At 35.5% G+C, this 372-nt stretch overlaps 1 protein-coding gene across 1 annotated transcript in view; it reads left to right on the plus strand.

Moving 5' to 3' along the window:
* The first annotated feature begins 219 nt into the window (after window positions 1-219).
* Window positions 220-372, plus strand: part of LOC107577858 (mitochondrial folate transporter/carrier-like) — a 9,718-nt gene continuing 9,565 nt past the window's right edge. The window contains exon 1 of the mRNA XM_016263888.1: window positions 220-331. The gene's annotated coding sequence lies outside the window, so the exon portion shown is untranslated. The remainder of the gene's footprint in view (window positions 332-372) is intronic.

Consider the following 372-nt stretch of genomic DNA (forward strand, 5'->3'; position numbering starts at 1 on the left):
TGTGTATGTATTTATTTATTGTTTTTGCAGGTTTCGTCCTCCATATAGTCATCCATAATGGTGTGATTAGTCCAAAAATAAATGAAATAAAAAAGTTTTATTTTTTAATGTAGGTATTTTTAAAATTTATTTTAGTATATTAGTCAGCTATTTTTAATTTATTCTTTGTCTGCTAATGACGTTTCGTCATGGTACTCGTCAAAGACTCTTATTTTGAAAGTGCAATGGTACGCATGCGCAGCTTGTGTTGTGGAAAGCTCCATGTTCCGGTTTCAGCATGTTTCCGAATCATCCCTGCTGTCCGTCACTGCATATGATCTGACATTAACTGGTAAGGTCATGCAGCCCGTTGATTCTTGCTGAAACAGTGGC

The sequence above is a fragment of the Sinocyclocheilus grahami genome, unplaced genomic scaffold, assembly GCF_001515645.1.
Source record: "Sinocyclocheilus grahami isolate Dianchi unplaced genomic scaffold, SAMN03320097.WGS_v1.1 scaffold7502.1, whole genome shotgun sequence".
Classification (NCBI taxonomy): Eukaryota; Metazoa; Chordata; class Actinopteri; order Cypriniformes; family Cyprinidae; genus Sinocyclocheilus; species Sinocyclocheilus grahami.